The sequence below is a fragment of the Ascaphus truei genome, chromosome 4 (assembly GCF_040206685.1).
Source record: "Ascaphus truei isolate aAscTru1 chromosome 4, aAscTru1.hap1, whole genome shotgun sequence".
Classification (NCBI taxonomy): Eukaryota; Metazoa; Chordata; class Amphibia; order Anura; family Ascaphidae; genus Ascaphus; species Ascaphus truei.
This window is the reverse complement of record NC_134486.1, coordinates 366,533,855-366,555,969: the sequence shown is the minus strand read 5'-3', so window position 1 is coordinate 366,555,969 and position 22,115 is coordinate 366,533,855.

The window sequence follows — 22,115 nt, the reverse complement described above, 5'->3', positions numbered from 1 at the left end:
AATTTTAATCCGCGCGGATTCATCAAAATCCACCATTGGATACAATCCGTGGATGGATTTGTAGAATCCAATTCTCGGATTCAGCAATCCATTGGCAGATTCTTTAGAACCCGCCAACAGATTGATGAATCCACGGATTGGATTCTACAAATCCACCCACGGGTTGCGGAATCCATGGAGTGTACTGATAATAATAATAAAAAAATCTGCCAAACAAGAGTTGCCCTTTTTCAGATTGATCTGCAGAAATCCACGGTCCAAAGGAACCGGCAAGTCTGCTGCAGATCCAACTTTGCCAAGAAAATGTGCCTATCTCTAGACACAGACCCTTCGGAGGTATTCCTTCTCCATTCGCAGATTCGTATATGTTGAAAGCTCCCTATTACTTTCCCCTGGTGCCATGTGTTACTTGCAGCGCCCTATTGTTCCCTCAGACCGTGATAGGGGGACAGTGCCAGTTTTACAGCAGGCAAGCCAGCTGGAATTGGGATATTAAGCAAATGCACACACTTCAGTGTCCTTTTTCTATAAGAACTTGTACAGTAAGTCAGGTAGTAAACTTCTTTCATTGAGCATTACAGCTTATAATTATAAACTTGGAACTTTCTGTTAATGCTTTCCTAGACCTATTGTCTCAGTCTCTACTCCAAGTAATGATCTGTTTAACCTTTCTGACATAACTTTCTAATATTTACAGATTCATAAGCTTCTACTGTACAAGTTCAGTGCCAGCTACTCAGCACAGCCCACTGTAAGGAACTATATATAATTTACCTCAGTCTTATAAGGAAATGGATATGGTTTGTATACACTGTCTTTTGGTTTGGCAGGGTCCAGAAACAGCTCTGACTTTCTTCATTGATTATTTGAATCAATTACCATAATTTATATGATTTACTGTGAATCGGAGTAAATCCAAAATCTCTTTGCTGAATATTATGGTGAGAACATATGGATAAACATATCACAACTGACATTTATTTCAAGCCTACCAATCATAACACAATTCACTCTGCAAATTCCTGCAAACCCCGTTCTTAATAAAAAGCCTTACTTATAGCTGGATATTAATAGCAAAACAAATTGTATTAGAGGCAGATGCAGAGACTAAGGCTATAAGGGAGACATTTATACAAACAGAAATATTGATCCACCTTAATGGCAGTGTCAAGAAAGAACCATGATAATATACAGAAGGGACAATACTACAGTGTTCCAAGTAACATATTAAAGCAGGTGAGGCATCTAAAAATAGGGTTGAACATGTTTTATCTTCCCCTAACCCCAGTTAAAAATGTATGGGATACTACATTTATTTGACAACTACCTTATTGAAGGTGATTCCTACACACCGTAAACATGGCACGAAATACAAAATAAAAAAAAGTAGAGACATGCAAACCTTTAGTCGAAGTTCCCGAATTTTGCAAAATTTGAAAAAAAATGCCTAACTTCGTTGAGTACCCATTGACTTATGTACCTGCGAAAACTCTCTATACAACATGTGGAGACATACAGATGCAGCAGGCGTTATATTACCCAATTGTAGTGTGTTACTCGGGCGCTAGCTCTAACCGTCACTTGGTAAATGGATATGTATTTTTAGGATAGAAAGGGTATAATACAACCTTATTTGGAGTTCTCTTGAAAAGTCCTCACGTGACTCAAATTACCCCACTAGGGTCTATCCCGGACCCTTGATAAATATGAAACAAAAGAAGAGATGGGGGAGCACAATGTGAGGGGAATGTAATATCTTTCACTGACGGTCAATGTGGTGTTTATACCTCTATTGATCCCTCATAGAAAGATCAAAAAACTCCTTGGATGGGGAGCTTGCGTATAAATGTGTGATCACAGGGATTAGAATGGAAAAATAAATAAACTTACACGGCCTTGTGTAAGTTGTATCCCATCAAGGTTTCTTTTACTTCCTTTCGAGTCTTGCTTCTGGATGGTGGTGCTTCTTTCTTTCTGGTCCTTTTTTCTCCTTTAGGTCGGTGGATTCTTGACTGTAGTTTGCCTCTCGTGTGGATGTAAGTGTAAACAATAAAAGAAGGCAATTAGGCACATATATACACAGATCTGCTGCGGTAAGGGGGTGAAGCAATATGATATTGCATGTATCCAATACTGATAAATAATATTCCACTCACACGGCCTAATGTGAGTGATCTCCTATATCCGTATCTTGTCAACACCCATACGGTTAACAGGTCTTCAGGTAGATAAACATATAACCAATGACCAGGGCTCAGATGTTCAAACCTGGTAGGAGGGGAATAGAGGGATATACCAAAATACTCACACGGGCCAGTGTGAGTACACACTCATAGAGGTATCTTTGATACTCCAGTAGCAATGATAGGAATGGTAGGTAAACCCCTAGGGGCTACACACAATCTCAAATGGACTCAGGGACACTGAACACTATGGGGGGTGATAGCTTTATTATAAACTAGCATAAAATAAAATCAGCAATAAACACTTAAAAACAATAAGGGGATAGGAAATATAAAAACAAAGAAGCCACTGCTGCTTCTAATTGGGAGAATAAAACAGCAAAAGGAATCTCTTGGTGGTTAGTGGGCACAAAGTCTCTTTTCTCCGCGTCCGGATGAAGAGAGTTTCCACAGCACCTCCGGTTCCTCTCTGAGTGCTGCACAGTTCCAAAGTCGATGAGTTACGCGTTTCGCCCTGAACAGGGCTTCCTCAGGCTCGTGGAAGGTGGAGTGGCTGGTTTTTAGTCCCTTTGAATAGGCACCAGGTCTATCCTCCATGATTGGTGATTGGCTTCAGGCTCCCTGCGCGACGGAGAGCCGCCATCTTGATTGATGCGTGTGCTTCCTGTGGTGGGCGCCCGGTATGACATCAGTGGTTTGCGCCCTCGTGGTTGAAAGCGTTCCTGCATAAATTACTGCGCATGCGCTTTGCAGATTAGTCCGGAGTCCCATAGTGTTCAATGTGATCTTTCCCGTATTCTTTCTTCTGTTAAGCATCCTAATACGTCCTGTTCGCTCTCGTTTTAAGTTAAGTCCCCCATGGGATTCTAAAATACATAGACAGGGGTTTGTGTATTTCCATCATTGGGGTATTAAAAAGTACAAATAATGCTCATCATGATTATTGCAGAATGCATAATGCATCATACAAAATACATATAACTCAATGGGTGATCCTTATAATGTGTGACTTACTGATTTCAAAGTTCTATAGCAAAATTTTAATCTAATTGTTGTTCAATTTGTTTAGATATTAATCTAACTGTCGTACAATTGTGACAGTCATATCATTCACTCATTGTTAACAAATGAAATCCAGAGTGGGGTAAATACAGGCTATGGTAAAAACAATACTGTATATCCATAAAAGTTGATGCTATAGTAGCATTTTCATGTGCATTGTGTATTTAATTGCCCAGGTTTCTGTGGGTGTTATAAATAGAATATCTAATCAAACATAATGAAGTTCAAAAAGAGTTTGAAAGAAATTTAAAAGATACTTAAAAAATATATATAAAAATATTATTTAAAATTTTTTTTTAAATAAGGCTATAGACAATAAATATAGAGATTCCAGGAGTGGAACTGGGTTGTGTCCCTACTCAATATAAATCCCTCTTGGTGCCAACTTATGCAATGAAAAATACCCTAATACAGTTGGCTTATCTGAAATTGGGTATAGAGAATGGTTCCCAGGATGTATAAATGCATACTGAGGCGAGAAAAAGATGTTACATAAAAGCCCCTAGGTCTATGTCAATATTCATCCCCCTTGGTGTTAAAGTTTTTAATTTGTAAATCCAGAACGTTTCACGTTGGCATTATTTACGCAGCCTGTCCCCCCCTCTCCAGTGGGCATCCATTCTCTCAATCCCTTTATAGGTTAAAGCTCCTGGATTACCCCCATGGGCTAGACTGAAGTGCTTGGAGACGCTGTGTGTCATTAGCTGCTTCCGTATATTTCCCAACTTTTCTTTCGTTATATCACCCAATATCATGCGATTTCATGTTACCGTAGTTGTGAGTTTTACTGGGTGCTGATATGCAATACAATTCAATGGAGCTGCGAGTTGCCAAATTGTGCGATTTTTAATAAGACAACTCATAAATTAGTGTATTAACGGTCGATAACATCGGCTAAATCTATACCTGTGAGTACACCTCAGACCTACAAAACAAGATACAGTAATTTAAATATGTCAAGTATATTCAAAATAGCATATTTCCCAGGTTTCTATACACATGGTGTATAAAGATGTGTTTTGTGAGGTACAGTGTATATGTCAGAGGCTACTCTAATAAATAGGGCCATTTCTCTTTCTCAAACTTTTAGGGCTAAAAAGTGCTATCAAACGTTTTGCCAAATTTTCTAACTTTTTGGAAAGTTGGAGCAAAACATTGGCAAAGTGAAAACAATATTTTATTTAACATAAAGGGCCTATTCACTAAACTTCGATAAGTGGCTTAATGCATGTCAAATGCCCGTATACTGAAGTGCTATATTGCTTGCATTGCTATTCACTAAGCAGTGATAACAGTGCAGTATCGCGCTATAATTGGCTTTTTAACGACCTTTAACACTCTGAGGAAAAACAGTCATCCAACAAGCCAAAAAAAAGCCCCAAATCGTTTTTTTTGCCAGTAACTGCTATTCACTAAACAGTGATAAGCTTATCGAACTTTAAAATCTTGCAATATTTTGGCGCCAACTAAAGGCTGGTGCTAAAGATATTGCAAGATGCATAAAAGCCTTTTCTTTTTACTGCACAGGATTGATATCGGAGGCCACTGCATAGTTGTTGGTACAGGAGGTGGGTAAAGCTTGTAGTTGCCCAGGGGTGGGTGTTTAGGCCTTGCTGGAGGGTGGCAGCCAGGTCTGGGCCCGCTAAGTCAGCACTGGCTCTACTCCTTTCTGGTATTGGTAGGTCAGCCAGATGCCTGAAGGGGGGCATGCCTCACCTACATAGTTAGTATGGACATTATGTACAGTGGTAAGTTTGTGAATGGGGATCAAAACTCCCCTACTATACTCACCTCCACCCCCGCTCTAGCTGGGTCCCTGGTCCTCCCGCATCCTCCGTCTCCTCCACGAGGAAAACCAAACATACTGTAGTCTGTGGCCTTGTTTAGTATTATAACTTGCTTCTCAGTCGTGAGGGAACGGAGGGAGGCAGGGAAGGGGTCGGAGGGGTCCCGTAGTTCACACCCATAGGTGATCGGGACACAACTCTCCGGTCGGCATCCACGGTAAGTAGGGGGGGGCGGAGTGTGGTACCTAAACTTGTGGGGTAAATTAGGCATTCGATCTGTTCCTTCTGACACGGGTTACGCCAGGACAGAGGTTTCCACGGTTGGACGGGTAAGCGTGTGTGAATTTTTCAAGCCTGTCGCATTGGTCAAGCTTGTCAGCCTTAGGGAAGCCCTGAATCCTCAGGTTCCACCCTCTTGCGAGCTCACGCTCAAATTGGGGAAAGGTTTGTATCCTTGATGTTGTTGTTGGTTGGGAGACATTTGAATTTAGGTTTCACTTGGTGGATCTTTGTTGGTTATGGCCAGCCAATCTTTCTGACATTCGGGGCGGTCCACCCTGGTGGTTTGTTCTCTGTGGTTTTGGCTACAGCTGTGGTTCACTGGTGGCCTGAGAAAGTGTTAGGCCAATTGCTTGCAAGAAGTTCTCTAATTCTTCGGGGGTACCGGAGGGCGATCTGTTTTCCATTCCTTATCACAGATAGCTTGAACGAAAAGCCCCACTGGAATTTAATACCTTTTCCCCTCAGGAGTGAGGTTAGTGGTTTCAGCTCCCTGCGACGTGCCACAGTGACCCTTGAGACATCATTGAAAATTTGTAGGTTGGAGTTTTCAAAGGCAGTATCACCATTTATTCTCCCGCAGTTAATAATCCTGTCTTTTGTGGAATAATGGTGGTGTCTCACTATAACATCCTACGCTCTTTTAAGATCTTCTGATGTAGGTCCTAAAGCTCTATGAGACAGTCCATTTCTAGATCTTGTTTCTATATGGTTTTATCAATTGCAGAGCAGAGCCTGATGAGATAGGGACATAGGTCGTCCACAAGGACCGTCTCAGGTATGTTTCTGACTCTGATGTTTTGTCTTCTTTCTCTATTCACATGGTCTTCCTGACCCTTCTTAAGTAGATGGACTTTGTGTTTGAGCTGTATTATCTCGTCGTCCATATTCGCCTGCAGATGGAGGACTTCATCCATTTTAATTTCCAGATCTGAGGTTCTCTGGGAGAAGGCTGAGATAACTTTTTTAATATCCTTGACTGCCATGTTCAGGTCGGCCTGGAAGGATATTTACAACGACTGCTGCATTTTCTTGAATAGGCCTGCAAGACAGGACCTAGTAACTTCACCCTCTTCCTCCTCTTTCTCTGGGTCTTGATCCGCCGTCACGCATGCTGTCTGTCGATTCAGCGTTGCCGCCATTTTCCTTATTTTCGGCCATTTGTTGAGTTCCCCCAAAAAACGTTGTAAATTCCTGCATCGTGTTTTATTTTTTTACTTTATAGACATCCCTGGTCTATTCTATCGGTTCAAGGAAATTTTTGGTCCGTTTTTCTGAATCAGAAGTTTGCTTTATATATGTTTTATTCCGGAGGATCCTAGGGGCTCCCTCGCTAGTGATCCATGCCCATTGACGTCACCGGAAGTCTCGAGTTCAATGGGTTTTAAGGTATCTTCCAGCTCCCTAAGCTATAGTATCTAGGGTTACCTATGTAACGGTGTTTTCCCTGGGCCCTACTGATCCTGACCCATATGTAAGAAAATCTCCCAATTACATGGATGTGTGATGTGTGGTGCACCTGCTGGCAACAGAATTACTGAGTCTCCCGCTTGGTTGGTATGGGGAATATCAGCATGACAGGTGTCTGAGGTAGTGTCTCTGAGTCCTACTCACATACGATGCAGCGCCTCCACCCCATCAAGATCTCTGCGGCTGCAGGGGGATGTATCTGATGGGGAACTCCTCTGTGGTACCTCCTTCTATAGAATGACTCCACACTCACACAGAAGGGATGTAGTGAACAAGGGCATCTTTACTATCATCTTCATGGACAGACTGCCCCTCATAGCGGTCGTGCTTAGCCGCTCATCCTGTTGGAGTACATTCCTCGCAGAAGGTTCCTCCTCTCTCAATAGAGTTGGCTCACCTCTCCCCTAAGGGAGATCACCATCTGTGTCAGGTCCCTGAACACAGTGTGTAGTCAGCTAGCACTTGAGTCTGACAGCCTTGAACTGCTGCAAACTCTCCTGAACTAGAACTCAGACTGAATACTTGCACACTAACTTTTGACAGTGCTGTGTCTTATATAGACTCAGAAAACAGACTAACAGTGGACACAGTGCATCACTAACAGTGGACACAGAGCATGTTGTCACTTCCCTTGATACATATGACACCTCACCAGGGTGTGAGGGCAAACCTCCATGATTGTTGCTGGCAACCCTGCATACAGTACTTACCAGGTTTAATGCCAGCATGAGAAAGAACTGTATACCATTTTTATACATTGCTACATTCTCCCCCTGGTGAAACCCAGCGGCCCGGCTGGGATCTAAATTTGTGGAACCTTCTTCCAGGTAGCACTGCAACACACAACAGAACAACATATTATAAAAATTCATTATTTCACACTAGATCATTTCTTCATACAGTAAACATAATTACACACAGTGCCTGCTTACCTGCAGACTGCACTGCTCCTACAGAGAATCCACATCAACACCACACTAATAATAGTGCCTAGGGTCTGGCTTCCGCACTTCCCTACCATTGACATCCTTTACAGTCACGCTGTATGATCTAGGCGACCCATTTTCTGGCCGGTACTCCATCCTATTCATGAAAATGTTGCGCCCAACACTCCACACTTTCATAAGATGGGAGATTCGCTCCTTCCTTAATATGAACCGTGTTCGGTCCATCCAGGCCTCATACCCCTCAAACATGGGCGCCCACCACCTGGTTTCTCTCTCTTTGACTCTCTCTGCTACCGCTACCGTGTCCTCACTTTCTTCCGGTTCTCCTCCTGAAGAGATTCCGGATGTCCCGGTGGACCTCGAATTAGATCCAAGGCGCTTAGGCCTACATTTTACATTCATCGTACTGTTACTATCGCTAGTACATGAAGATACTTTGCGCATAGACATTTCCCTCCCCGATCCCTCATCGGAAGTAAAACAATCGCCCCAGTCCAGATTTTCCCCAGTCCGTTCATCGGATGTAGCCCGTGACTCCCCAGATAACCCTTGGCTCGACTGGGACCCAGATGAAGAGGTGACAGGGGCAGGAATTTTAACTACGGCCGGGGGCTGGGCATAGGGAAATGTTAGAGGCCGATGCGGGACTATGACCCGCAGCTTCTCGATACCACGGCCGGTACCAGCAAGTTGGGATTCAAGCTCACCCGTCTCCTGGTTCCCAGGCTTCCGCAGGGCCTGCGAGCTATTTCCCTTCCAGGATCCAGGCGACCTTGTACAGCACGGCGGTCATGAGGGCGCGGCCATCTTCCATCCGGTTCCGCAATGTCCGCCGGAAGTGATGTCATCAGTTGCTGGGAATGAGACGTCGCCATCTTGGGTTGGGTTCCCAACCGGAACCTCTTCTTCCACAACGACATCCGCCGCCGGAAGTGAAGGTTCTGCTCTCCGTTCCGCTTGGGCCTTGGCTGGGCCTTCCTTCGCCATCGCCATCGGGTTCTGTGGAGGGTAAGGGTGAGTCTCACTGCTCCTTCGGCTCAGGATGGTGTCGTCTCCTCCTTCCACATTGGAAGTCATCATAGCCATGGGACTCCTCCACTCCGGTTGTCTCCGCACAGGTGATCTCGGCACCTCGAGACTCAGCTCCGCTGCTTGGTAGGTAAGAGCGGGTTCTTATACAGCTCCGCTGCAGTGGTCCGCCGGTAGGCGCATCACCACCGATGTGGGGCTTGCTTGTTCTTCATCCGAAGATGCGGACTCTGACTCAGGTAGCGGCATACCCGTAGGGGACCGACGACGAGGTTCCAGGTTCTCACCGCGGTTCCAGGCCCCTGATTCTTTAGACTCCGTTGATATCATCAAGTGCGATCCCCATTCTCCGGGATCAGCTTGCTCTTCCTTGACCTTGGGCGAGGCTTCAACCGTCAGCTTGGCTGTCTCCGCTCCCGCCTCCATGGTCTGTTCCGGCACAAAGGGCTGCATGGCCCACAGGTAGTGAATGCCACATTGGGGGCACCTTGCCGTTGTACTGACTGCTCCACCCAGCAATCGGCACTGCATACACAGGCATTGTATAGTTTCGGTATCACCCGCCTTGATCACCAGGAAGCCTCCTGACAACGAGTAGGGGTGTGCTGAGATGTCCATCTCTTTCTTTTTTTCGCTTGCAACGCTGATTACAGGGGACACCTTGCACAGTGGTCTTGCCTGTTCACCAGCTACTCGCAACTGAAGGGCAGGGGTCATTTCTTTAACTCCTCCCTCAGCTATCTCCACTCTCATTTGGCAAAGGCGGAGACCCCTCCCCATGGTAGATATTAGGGTAGGGTCCCACAGATTCACTGGGTGACCCAGCACTGGCTCTGAGCCTGTCACAGTCCAGGAGGGTGCGGCCACAGCTTTCGCACCATACCCCCCAGCAGGGTGGGGTTCTCTTTTTGGCGCCAATCCCGGCCAACTTTCTGCAACTTTAGCATTTGCAGAATTTTCTGCACTCGGCCCACGCGGTCTCCCAGGGAAGCGGGAACCGCCATCTTGGTTTACACGGCCATTCACTATAGTAACTGAGGTAGATTTTTGTCTTGGGATCACCGTCTGGCAATCAGTTTCTCCATCCGCACCACACATAACCACAATGTCCTCGACACTGTCCTCCAGGGTAGCACCCCGGGATCCTAGGCAGGACAAAAACGGCGCGGCCACAGCCTTGACGCCACACCACAACATGCTAGCAAAAGTTCCTTCTGCAGCTCTCTCTTCTGTGGTATACACACCACGTGCACTCTCTCCATCAGCCGCGGTCTGTCATTTTGGACTCTCCGCACCGCGCGGAGCTTCTCTACTTGCGGTCGCCATTTTCACACTATAATTTCTCTTATCACACATGGCGCTCCTCTCTGCGGGGCAGCTGCCATTCCGATGCAATAAAGAATGCCACGATGCACCACCTACGTGTATCTAATGTACGTCTGACTCATATTGCACTACCTCAGGCTAGGCTCACTCTCTCTGTGTATGCTGTGTCCACCTTCCTCCAGTCTGTGTTCTGCGGTAAGTGTCCTGGTTACTGGCTAAAGTACTCTGGCTTCTCCCATGCAGTACTAGGGTGTCTACCTACTGTTGGCCATCACTAGCGCAGATCCTCTCCAGAATTCCTGACCCTTGTTAACAGGCTATCCCTTCAGGCATCCTACCACTAGCTGCCTCAAGGTGACTAGGACAGCTATAGCCCTGTCTCCAGACCCACTTAACTCTTCTTCAGGATCCTATGTTGTGCTTTGCGAGCTGACAATTCCATCACACTCCTGACTACCCCCAGGCTCCGTCCACATCCCACAGCACTGACTGGCAGCATACACTCTCCCTGTTTCCTAGTGTGCCTAGCAAAAGCCTGTCCTGTTGATACACCTCTCAGCAGCACCTCCAACTGAACAGTGTTTTCCCTGGGCCCTACTGATCCTGACCCATATATAAGAAAATCTCCCAATTACATGGATGTGTGATGTGTGGTGCACCTGCTGGCAACAGAATTCCTGAGTCTCCCGCTTGGTTGGTATGGGGAATATCAGCATGACAGGTGTCTGAGGTAGTGTCTCTGAGTCCTACTCACATACGATGCAGCGCCTCCACCCCATCAGGATCTCTGCGGCCGCAGGGGGATGTATCTGATGGGGAACTCCTCTGTGGTACCTCCTTCTGTAGAATGACTCCACACTCACACAGAAGGAATGTAGTGAAGGGCATCTTTATTATCATCTTCATGGACAGACTGCCCCTCATAGCGGTCGTGCTTAGCCGCTCATCCTGTTGGAGTACATTCCTCGCAGAAGGTTCCTCCTCTCTCAATAGAGTTGGCTCACCTCTCCCCTAAGGGAGATCACCATCTGTGTCAGGTCCCTGAACACAGTGTGTAGTCAGCTAGCACTTGAGTCTGACAGCCTTGAACTGCTGCAGACTCTCCTGAACTAGAACTCAGACTGAATACTTGCACAATAACTTTTGGCAGTACTGTGTCTTATATAGACTCAGAAAACAGACACACCTCTGCATCACTAACAGTGGACACAGAGCATGTTGTCACTTCCCTTGTTACATATGACACATCACCAGGGTGTGAGGGCAAACCTCCATGATTGTTGCTGGCAACCCTGCATACTTACCAGGTTTACTGCCAGCATGAGAAAGAACTGTATACCATTTGTATACATGGCTACACCTAGAACGCATTTTTATAAGAGCTGCATTTTTATATATTTTGCTAATCTCTGACCGTAAACACATGAACGTGTGTGGCCATGATATTTAGCAAACATTATGGATAAATATGTGCTTATATGCAGGATTAAATCTTATATCGATATTTTCAAAACAGTCATTTATATTAAAGGTCCAGTTTTCAATGACTACTTCTTTTTTTAATACAAACTACCTTTACAATCCTTTCTCCATCATGAGCACATACTTCGTTATAAAATTACCCCAAAATGTTTAAATGCTTCTGCTTTTGGGATTTTCAACAAAATTATTTAGAATTAAATACGTTTGAGCCTGTAACTAGAGCCTACCAATGCAGTATGTATTGTGTATACTGTAATATATTCAGCTATGATAGGAAATCTACTGTATAAGGGATATCTAAAATGATTAAATAAATGTTAAAATGCTAGGGAATGTCTTACATTGGTTAAAGGATGTCACATAATAGCCATTCCAACATGTTGCTGTGCAGCACTGCAATTTAAAATATAGTAGAATGTTCAAATTTAATTAAACATCATTTTCCATCATAGAAGGGATTGGGTGTGACTTCATCTGTGCTTTCGTTACCTGTGTTCTCTCTTCTCCTATGACCTATAACTACAAAAGTCCGTTTTTAAACGTACATGAAGGGACAAATATCCAGTCTTCTCAATACTGTGTTCAATTACGTATGAGCCAGAGATTTTCTGTAATCCATACCCAATTGTTCATCTGTGAGAATTGACATGGTCCACTAAATTAAATATGCTATGTGTAAAAATTGTGTCACATGGTGGCTATGAATAGATTTGCGTTACTATGCCCTTGACAGCAAATCCTCTTCACCAATCTCAGAAATGCATTCAGTACAGCACGGGTAATCGCCTGTTTATCTTATATATTACCAACAAGGAGATCGCTTTTTATATTCAGTTCCTTCCGCATGATTACTGCAGAGGAAAATGCAGGCGTAGTGTTTGCTTTCCAAATGTGAAACTTAAAACCACAATCTCCGGTTAGGAATACATAGAATGAGTCACAGGAAGGGGCCACTTGCTTGCAAAACTCATTAAAGGCAATGCAAGGCAAAATGGATTTCCTGCATCAATAAATAGATTTCTGGCATCACACTGAACGCCTGATGTCTCTGCATCTCAAAGCAATATGAAACCATAGAACATTTCTTGAATTATTATAATCTTTTCAGGATATCTTTCTGCAATTACTCCAACAACGTATTTGTATATTTTTTTTCCTACTATGAAGAATTAATCCGTTTATTATCTTTACCATATACATCTCAAAGACATGAAACAAATGTATGCAAATATGCAATTTTCAACAGTCGTATAATAAAAACCAGGGACGCTTTATTTTTAGCTATTAAATTATGTAAAGCCTTTTTCACAGCAGTATATTAAGTAATGTGTCAGTGAAGCACAGAGTATTAAAAGCTGTAATGTTATTGTGTGGTATGTATTAAATATTGATTGCTTTTTCCATACATTGTAGTATCTGTGGTTTTAATTTTCTTGAGCTCTGAGGTTGGTATGCACAGATCTGTAAACTCATAAGAAATAGAAAAACCTTCATTGTCTATTTGAGTAGTTTAGTCAGGAGACAAAGACTTGTAGCAATTCATGAGAAAAAATAATAATAGTAAACAAGCAACTAACTCTGGAGACAATTCAGCATGGACACGTCTAAAGCTCTGAGGGGCTGGTTCTATGGGGCCTATTCTAGTAAGTGCGATAACTCATCAAGCATTTTGAGCACTTCTCGCACGAGTTGGCATAGGTAGCTATTCAGAAAGCTTTGATAGCATGCAAAACACGCACGAGAAGTGCTTCTCCCCAATCAGTAGCACTCTCCCAATCACAAACCGAGCGGTAGCTCAAAAAATTATCAAACGCGCATGGGGTGGGTGAAGGGGGTGGGTGAAGGGGGTGGGTGAAGGGGTTAGTTTTTCCCGGGTGGGTGGTTAGGCCTCTCGGGTGGGTAGAGGGAGGGGTTAACCCCTTCATTACCATAGCGGTTGTCATGGGAGAAACTAAAAAATAAGACTGAGGATATCTGTTTGATAGACTTCCAGCTCCGCAGCTAGACTGTGAAATTCCTTTTTAGAGCTTTCAAGTTCTGTGTGGAGACCACTGATCTCCTGGTGTGTGGCATCCACCTCTATGCAGAGTATTAACCTTGTCCTGTGATATGTCCAACTCTGTTCGGAGACCGTTGACCTCCTGGTGAGAGACATCCAGCTCTATATTGAGAGCATGGACCTCTTTTCTTTCTCCCACTCTGTACCAAGACTATGAACCTTGTCCTGTGATATGTCCAACTCTGTTCGGAGACCGTTGACCTCCTGGCGAGAGACATCCAGCTCTATATTGAGAGCATGGACCTCTTTTCTTTCTCCCACTCTGTACCAAGACTATGAAACTCTTTCTGGGAGACTTCCAGCTTGGCACAGAGACTGTGAATCTCTATCCGAGAGACTTTGAGCTCCAACTGAGGCTGTCAAACTCCATTTGAGAGCCTAAGAGCTTTGCACCGAGACAAAGAGACTCCTTCTGAGATAGTCCAAGCGCTACAGTACACTGAGATGGAGGGCCTTCTTTTGAGGCTCATCCTGCAAGTCAGCAATAACTTTGTCCGAGCGGGTCTGTTTCTTGACCATGGCAGAAATAATAGCGTCTGCCATCTTCAGCTCAGACGGCAGGTCTTCAAAGTCACTACGTAAGTGACGCTCCATGTTTATCACAGTCCGACAGTCAAAGGTGAGTGTGAGAAGACCACTCTGTAGCTTAATGTTAGCTTCTATACCCTTTTTCAATAATTCACAGAGGAGATCAGTCATGTCTGGCCTTTTGCAGTACATCTTCAGGGCTGGTCAAGGTATTGTCACTTATTGGTTCTTGCTCCGCTTCCCTGGTATTGTTTATTGAGGGTTTCTCACTGTCAGAACTGAACAGACACCTCTTTGTGATACACAACTTCTGCCTTGGGCCCTCTGGAGAATCAGCCATTCCTGGGATGAATCTCCCATTCCTCAAGGCTGCAAGACATCTCTGCCTCCTTCTGATGGCGGGGGCAGGGGGTGAGAGAGGGGTGGGGAGATGAGAGACATGGAGGGTGAGAGAAAAAGGGTGGGGTAGTGAGACAGAAATGGGATAGGTGGGGTGAGAGATGGGTTGGGGGTGAGAGAGAGAGGGAAGGGGTGAAAGAGGGGTGTGGGGGGGGAGTGAGAGATTAGTTAGGGATAGAGAGAGGAGTGGGGGTGAGAGAGAGGGGTGGAGGAGTGATAGAGAGGTGGGGGAGTGAGAGAGAGGGTGGGGGTGAGGAGGTGAGAGAGAAAGGGGTGAGGGTGGGGGTGAGGGATGTGTGGGGGGATGTGAGAGAGAGGGGTGTGGAGCATGAGAGAGAGGGGTGGGGTTAAGATAGAGAGGAGGTGGCGTGAAAGAGAGAGGATGAGGTGAAAGAGGTTGTATGGGAGAGAGAGAATGGGGGTGAGAGATGTGTGGGTGGATTGAGAGTGTGGGGGTGTGAGAAAGGGTGGGGGAGTGTGTGAAAGAGAGGGTGGGATAGTGTGAGAGAGGGGGATGAGAGAGGGTGGGGGATAAGAGAGGGGTGAGGGTGAGAGAGAGAGGGGTGAGGGTGAGAGAGAGGGGTGAGGGGGATGAGAGAGAGAAGGGTGGGGGGTGAGAAAGTAGAGTGATAGAAGGGTGAGGCTCAGAGATCAGAGAAAATTGGGTGGGGTTGAGAGAGGTGAGGGGAGTGAGAGAGGGGTGGGGGAGTGAGAGAAGAAAACGGGTTGAGAGAGGGTGGGGCGAGTGAGAGGAGTGGGGGGTCAGAGATCAGAGAAAGTGGGATGTGGTTGAGAGGGGTGGAGGTGAGTGAGAGAGGGTGGATTTAGTGAGAGAGGAGTGGGGGTCAGAGATCAGATAAAGTGGGGTGGGGTCGAGGGAATGAGAGGGAGGGTGGGTGGGTTAGAGTGAGGGAGAAGTGGGGACTGAGAGGGTGGAGGGTACAGAGAGGAGGGGTCTAGAGAGAAAAGGTGGGGGAAAGAGAGGGTGGTGGGATAGAGAGGGTGGGGAGAGTGAGAGAGGGTAGGGGAAGTGAGAGAGGGTGGGAGGAGTGAGAGTGGGTGGGTGGATTGAGAGAGGGTGGGGGTGAGCAAGAGGGCAGGGGGTAGAGAGAGAGGGGTGGTGGGGAGATAGAGATGGTGGGGGAGAGAGGGTGTGTGTGTGTGATTCTTAGGAGGGAGGTGTGTGTGACAGATTGTTGGGGGGGTGTGATTCTTGGGAAGTGTGTGCAATTCTTGGGGGTTGGGGGAGAGGTGTGTGGGGTGGCGGATTGAGTGTGAGAGGTGGGGATGTGAGAGGATGGGGGCATTAAGTGAGTGTGCAAAAGAGGTGATGTAAGAGAGGGATGGGGAAGAGGTGAAGGAGAGCGAGGGGGAGAATGGGGTAAGAGGGGAACAGTGATAGAGCAGGGGAAGAGAGAGGAGGTGTTGTGACTGAGAGATGATTAGTAAATAATTGTGTATTTGTATTAGTTTGTCACATTACTGTATATGATTTCCCATCCTTGCATTCTATTATCTTTACATATTTGGAGACTGTTTGCATACTAGAGATATTAGTGTGCACAGATGTCAACAAAACAGTGAGTACTATAAGTATTCATTCTCATTGTATTTATTGAGATTTTATTGTCTCTCTCTGTCACTGTATATTGTATAGATTTTAGACACATACCATAGCCTTAAGGTTATAGAACCCTTCTTCACATTTTCTTGGGAGATTTTTTGTGCCGCCAACGGTTTTGGTAAATTTTTGGAGACAGTTGGAAAGTCTTTTCTGTGGAGCTACTGATTTCACAAGAATTTTAAATACCTTCACTGTGAAACTTATTTGATTTAAGTGAAGGGACTTGTGCTGGTCTTTGGTTCTATTGCATTACTTGCTAAAATGTAAAAGTTTACATTTTGATGGACAATAAAAATGTAAATATGATCATAATACGTGAGCCCCACAGTAGTTCCCAAATGAACTTCTGTGAGAATTGTGTAATAGCAGAGTAAAATAAAGCAAAGCTTGAGTCCCATGTGTAAAATTGTAAATCTCGAAGAGACTTCCGGTGATGTCACTGAGGATGGTTGTTTAGCGAGGGAACTCCTGAGACACTCACACAGCAAACACGTTAAAAAAAGTAATTTTCCTGCCAAAATTCTCAGACCTTTTGGTACAATCCTACAGTACAGCTAGACATGGCTGGAAAGCAGAAAAGGCAGCAGGTGTAGGACGTTTCTTGCAATTTTAGCGGGGTGCGGGGCCCAGCGGTGAAACACAAGATGGCGTCGCTGCACGTGCCCCTCCCGACAGAGAGTGGGAACAGACGCCCGCAATCATAGAAGGGGATGAACTCACCAAGCAATATATTGAAGATTTGTTCTTAAAGATGCGCTTATCCTTCCAAGAAGACCTAAAAAGTGCTGTCAGTGGCCTCAAGCTAGAAATAGACATCCTAACTCAGAGAACAACAGACCTAGAAGCCAAAATGCAGGAAGGCAGGAAGCCGACGATGAGATCGTTTGACTAGGATATGAGGTAAACTACCTAAACAATGGCCTAGAAGACGAAGAAAACAGAGACAGGAGGCAAAATGTAAGAATTAGAAACATTCCAGAGGCCATCACACCCGAAAACCTTCACCCGTACGTCACAAAGCATTTCACCTCAATTATCCCAAACCTCCAGGAGAGTGAGCTTAATTGACCGTGCCCATCAAGCTCTTAGCCCTAGGTCTGAAGATCCCAAGAGTAGGGATATTATAGCAAGACTGCACTATTATGCAACCAAAGATAAAATCATGGTTGCATGTAGGGAGAAAGGCGATATCTCATTTGAGAACAAGTCTCTTCAAATCTTCAATGATCAAGAGTAACGATAGCCAGAAGATGTGAGCTGAGACCCCTGACCGTACTCATTCGATACCGATGTGTGTTCCCATTCAAATTTATCGCAGTTAAAAATGGAAGACACCTCACCATGAGGTACCCAGAAGAAATCAATCTGTTCCTCAGATCCCTGGGCATCTCGGCTCCTGATCAGCAACAAGAACCCAGAAGGACACAAGGTACCGACCGCAACACAGCTCGCCTACGGGCCTCAGGCGATCCTTCCCTGTATATATCCTGCTACCTCCACGGCATTGACCCTTCCCCGGGAACCCATGGAGCCCGGAGCTCCATCCCACATACCTTTCGTCCCCCACCGGCGCCCGAGGAACACTTGTCTCGGCTTACCAACTCCGACCCTATCCCACTGCGGAAGGGAGGACTGGAGGAGGGGGAATGATTGGGTTCAGACCTGACCAGGAGCCCATAGAATAGCACGACTACCGACCCTTCTGCGTGTCCAGCGAGCCTTGGAACCCGAGGAGAAGAAGGGCTATAGACGTGGAAATACTCATCTGACCGGAGGACGCAAGGGGGCAAGAACCATTATTGGGGCAGATCCATATACCTGAAGGCCCCTTGAGAGACTCTGCATATATCTAGCGGTCGGGAGAGGGAGACCTGCCCTGACCCTACGCGTTCGGCCAGAGGGGTGATCCGGGGTGGGTTCCAGTTGTCTTTTTCTTTTCCTGAGGGGAGGGGATGATGAAGATGGAGCCGTTTCTGATTTCTGATCGCTGAGGCTCGTCCCTGAATGACATCAGGACTTGCGGCAAGCGGTGTAGTATATATAGAAATTGGACACGATCCCCAACATCAGGTCTGATTTGGTTTTATACAGTGGGTGAGTGTTTAGACGAGGAGCCGCTGGTCCAAAGAAATGTTTTGGAGCGAATGGAATGCTACTGTAAAAGCAGACAGGGGGAAAAACACTGAAAGATCTGCAATCAATCTATCCGTCTCTGATCGGGATGGGGGGTGGGGGCAGGTTGATCACCCCCCATCATAACCAGTTAGTGTCTGTGTACAAATTGAACAAATTATAAGTTATATATGTTCTCCCCCCTGTTCAGATATGATTAGATATATGCTGATGGGAATATAAATTCTAGTTAGTGTACTGTTTATCTACTGTTCTGAAAAAAAGTTATTGTTTATATTTTGATTGCAAAAGCCAGACACCGAACCATTTGTCAAAAAACTGAGATGCACCTGTTGAAATTACGCATCCCCCCTTCACATTCTCTTTACACCCCCCTTTCTCCACCCCCCTTCCCTCCATTTCTACCCCCCTTCCCCTTCCCCTGTACCCCTCTCCTTCTCATGTCCCCTCTCCTTCTCTATCTCTGCTATCTATTGGGCCAGCTGATGCCTAATTGCAAGCGGAACAAATCCCAAGACAAATATGCTTCTTAGTTTGCTCAGATATGTGCCTAATGTAAATTCTGGCTGTGGACTGTGATGTGTCTGCCCTTCAAAGCTCAAAATAAGTTAGAATCTGTATCTCCATAGGAAAAACAAATATTCTGGGCCCTGAAATAGAACACCCTCCCCCTCTCCCCCACCTCTCCAGTCCCAGCTAATGGACCCACTCTCCTCCCTGGGCTCCCTGTCCACGGGTCCCTGATGGGAGATACTATCTGGCCCATCGCATGGCTTGTTTTGATTTGTATTTTTTTTTACAGATTATTGGGTGTTTTTATTCAATGATGTAATTTGTTGGCTAATGGTTTAATTTACGTGTTGCCTAGCGGATGTATTAATTAATTGATGTGTTGGCTACTGCTTTTATATATGGAATTTATTGTTTGGTTAGTGGTGTGAATTATTTAATTGATTGTCTAGTGGTGTGATTTATTTAATTGATTGTCTAGTGGTTTTATTTCTTTAATTCATTGGTTGGCTAGTGGTTTTATTTATGTAATTGATTGATTGCCTATTGCTTTTAATTTTAAAGTTTGGGGATTTAGGTGCTTGTTGTATACTGTAGGTTTTATTATTGTGTATTTTGGATAGTCAGGCTTATGTATTAGTGACCATTTACTGCAATAGTACAGTAGCTTATCATGCCCATATTATATGGGTATGATGTAATACTAAAACAATCAATGGGTACAGGGTGGATATAGTGGTTCCGGGGTGGGTGGTTAGGCCTCCCGGTTGGGTAGGGGGGGAGGGTGTCTTAACCCCTTAATAACTATAGTGGTTATTAACCGCTAAGGTGATTAAGGGGCTAGCGGCCATTAGAATGTATTTTGCTATGTATTTTTTCTGGCAACGGGGGACATGGCCCTGCAGTAAGCTGACAAGGACGCCCTTGATATTGCCAGGGGTAAGTAGAACAGTTTTATTTACTTTATTTATGCTGCATGGCTAATGTTGTATTTAATAATGGGCAAATAATCTATTATCCATATCTGAATAATAGATATTTTGCCCATTATTGTACTGTATGTGTTTGGGGGGGGTGATGGGGAGGGGGTGTATTGATTTAAATGTAGGCCATATTTATTTTTTTAAATATAGGATTGGTACCGCAGGCCTGCGGGAACCCACAGGGATCACCCGAGGACCCCCGGACGCCCACGGGTACCACCCGGGGACCAAAAAGGAGAGATAACCTGGGGCGCTCCCTCCAAATAGGATGGTGCTACAATAAAATAACGATGGACCATACTAGCCCAAACAAGATGGTATTGATTGCTGCTCAACCCCTGACCAATGATTTTCCCGCGATCCTCGTGGTGTAAATATGTAGAAAAAGAGAACAGGGGGCGCAATGCTAATTACAGGGAGACAGAAAATGTCCCTATCACATAATAACACACAATAAAAATGCACAATAAAAATGCAATAAATGATAATAATGGTAGAGGGAATAAATATATAATATATCACTGTGTACTCACACGGCCAAGTGTGGTACCGAACAAGGGTATTGGTATCTTTTCACAGCTGCCAGCTACCGTCCAAGAACTTTCTGTAATGGAGCTCAGCAGTCTGATGTCAAACACTCGTCTTGTGTATTGTGCATTTTTATTGTGTGTTATTATGTGATAGGGACATTTTCTGTCTCCCTGTAATTAGCATTGCGCCCCCCTATTCACTTTTTTCCACCACCCGGGGACCACCTGAGGACCCACGGGGTCACCTGCGGGGAAGAACTGGGGACCCCACAGCTGTGGGGGACCCACAGGGACCACCCGAGGGCCCCCAGACACCTGTGGGAACCACCGGAGGGCCCCAGACTTCCGTGGAAACACCCGAGGGTCCCCAGACACCCGTGGGGATGACCCGGGGACACGTGAGGATCACCTGGAGGCCACGGAGCCTAGAAGGGACCACCCGGAGGCCCCAGACACCTGTGGGTACCCCCTAGGGTGCACTGTGAATAAGGCTTTATTGCGCCTGTCCCTTTTAACACAGCAAAACATATGAAAACAACAAACGCCTATCCCTGTTTAAGGGCTAACTTACTTCCCCAGTCCCTTTCTCCAGGGCTGGAGGGATAATCCCATTACCACCCTATTCCACAAAGTCTCAAGAGATACCTTAAAGCAGGTGTCCCTTCATGGCAGTCTCTGGTAGGTTCCTGGGTCCCCTGTGTCCAGGAATATAGGTCTTTGGGTGTCTTGATCTCAGCAGAGCCTTTCTGCTCAAGACCTCTTTCCTCTTGTCAGCACGCTTGTGTACTGAGGAAAATCTCCCTTCCTGTCTCAGAGACAGGCTTTTTGTGACACCTCTAATCAGCCAGGTGGTGTTGGTTAATTGTCTACCAGCAGTTAACCACCACACTGCTGGATTAGAGGCACATTTTTGAACAGGGATAAGTCCCTGTTACATACCTCCCCTGTTTGTGGGAAGTTCGGGCTTGCCACGGCCAAAGCCCATCCTTCCACTCTCATTCGAGATCTTTCTGTGACTTAAATGAGAGTGGATGGAGGAAGAGAACCCTCAGTCCCGCTGGGATTGGAGCCCTTTCTCCAGTTTATTTGTGTCTCCTCCTGAAGGTGCTTGAGCACAGCAATCTTCAATCACTCGAGGAGGACTTTTCCCAAGTATCGTCTTCTTTCTGAGTGCGTGGTCATGAGATTTCCCTTGCATCGGGCACTCTTCTTTTTGTAGATCAACTGTATGGCGACAGTTGTAGAGGAGTTAGGACTAGCCCTTGGAGTTTTCCGCCCTTGAAGCTGTCTTTCTGCACTTCCTCCACTCAACGGAGTCGCCAGTTCAGCTTCTTTGGGATTGAGTTGCACTTCCACCTCCCTTTCCAGAGAACGTCCTTAGCTTCACCAGCTAAGAATTTTTCTGGTTTTGATTCGGCACGTATATCTTTTTGTGTTGCCTGTTGGGCCACTGAAGGTTTAGCTAGTGCTTGCTTAGGTGGTTTAGACTTTGCAACCTTGTTTTTTACGTGAGCGGTGTTCCCAGCTCTCACTGTACCCTTTTTTCTTTGGGTTTTTGTGGCTGTGGGACACTGACGCTTGGTCAGGGTCAATACTTGTCCTTGTAGTGCTGTAATCTCATCCGTGAGAGATTCCTGTTTTTTGAGTGCATCTTGCAAGTCTCTTCTCAGGGAATTTATCTGCGCACTTTGCTTTCTCTGATTTTGTATCAGTGTCTCCTTCATATTCTGGAGCCCTGTAATTTTTGTCATCAAGGTTGCCGCTACGTCTGTTTTCTCCTTGGT